Below are 1,766 nucleotides of genomic sequence, written 5' to 3'. Positions count from 1 at the left end.
GAAAATGATGATGACAACAGATGTACAAATCTGTTTGATACAATTGATGTATGGATTGCTATAAGGGCTGTAAGAGCCCCCAATACAATGATTGATTAATTTAAAAATAGACAAAGAAACAAACAAAACAGTAACTTTTGTTCCCTAACCATCTTTCCACGTTGGGAGCTGACGTCACCAAGCCATCTGACCTGTGTTGCCCAAGTTTGCTAGGTAAAGCACCTCTCTCTTCACATTCTCCAAGCATGTAATCTACACATGTTGTTCATGAATAGGTTTCATTGCTGACACTGTTACTCTGTCATGTCACCTTCCTGGAGTCAGGGTCCCAAGAAACAGATGCACACTCAAAGAAAGTCATTAAAGAGAATCATGTTAAATAAAAGGGGGCAGGGATTCCCTCAAGAATAGCAACAATTGGAACTGTTACCACTGTGTCCGAGAGACAAGAAAGGAGCTGAGAGCCAGACCAGTGAGAACATTAGAAACACAAAGAGAGCTGACTGATGCAGAAACTCGTCAGAGAACTGCAGCCTCCTCCAGGAGAAACCAGGGAGCTTGCCTGAGGAATAGATACCTCAACATGTTCCTTGTACTCTGATCCCTATTGCTTCTGGATGATTCAGTGTGCACAGAAAGCTTCTTACGGTTTAGAGACTTTCTGGCCCAATTTCTCAGGGTCGGTGGACAAACTGACTTTTGCCAATTCCATTTTTTTTTTTAGTCAGAGTCCTCTGCCTTCCCAATTTTTCTTGTTTATAAGATAAGAAAATACTGAAACTAAAAAGACCAAAGACGCCACTCTTTCTGTCCACCTCCTTCATGTATAGATGGACAAATGCGACTACCTCCATAGTAGACTCATTGGAGCTCACACCAGCACAGCACAACTCTAGGCTGATCTTTGGACACTCTGTTTAGTAATGCTGTGTAGTTAAGGGTTATAAAGGAAAATATCCTTTCTCTTGTCAAAAGAAGCCAGGGTCAGGGATCAGTTTCCTTCATAACAGTGACTCCAGTATCGGGCACAGAGCACACTCAAACAATGGTGTTGAAGTAAGTCCCTCATTGCTCATGAATTAGATAACCTTTGCATCCTTACCATATCTTAATATATAAATCAGCATTGTCTATCTCCTTCACTGGGCTGTTTCTTTCTAGGATCATTTAAGTTGGGATCTATTCCTTCTACCTCCAAAAATTTGGCACAATCCATACCCTGTTTGTAGTTTCCATCTGGGGATGTGTACAAACTGCTTGCTGTGAGAGGACAAGAAAAAGTCTTCTTCCACCCAAAAGTCTGGAGACCACACAGGAGTGATCTTACCCTTGTTTCCCACACCCTCTGATGACCAGAAATTCCCACTTGCACTCACCTACAGGTTGGTGACAACACCACCAGCACAATGTCAGAAATTTGCCCTCTTGGATTGGGCACTGCGTGCAGTTCTCTTACTTATATGGACACATGACCTCTACCTCAGACACCATGGTTGAGCAAAATCCTTTCATAATCACCTGTTCGGCCTCCAGCTTCTCTGGGTCCTTCCTGGAACAAGATGTAAGTCGGCTACCTCTGAGCTCGTATAAAGTGCTTCCAGATAAAGTGTACTGACCCTAGAAACCATCTAGGCTGGCAGAAACTCCATCTAGAACCAGGCATCTGATGCCCTAGCCCTCATCGCCCTGTGCTAGATCCATATGAGTAGATCCATTTGGTGTGCTCTGCCTCCCTTCCCAACACACACACACACACACACACACAC

General features: G+C 43.6%; 1 pseudogene; it reads left to right on the top strand.

Moving 5' to 3' along the window:
- The first annotated feature begins 1,489 nt into the window (after window positions 1-1,489).
- LOC101651520 overlaps window positions 1,490-1,766 on the top strand; it is a 12,013-nt pseudogene continuing 11,736 nt past the window's right edge.

This window comes from Echinops telfairi, unplaced genomic scaffold (genome assembly GCF_000313985.2).
Source record: "Echinops telfairi isolate 266 unplaced genomic scaffold, ASM31398v2 ScPeMD7_7469;HRSCAF=8507_0, whole genome shotgun sequence".
NCBI lineage: Eukaryota > Metazoa > Chordata > Mammalia > Afrosoricida > Tenrecidae > Echinops > Echinops telfairi.
The sequence above is the reverse complement of the archived record's forward strand: the minus strand, read 5'-3'. Positions and strand labels throughout refer to the sequence as shown.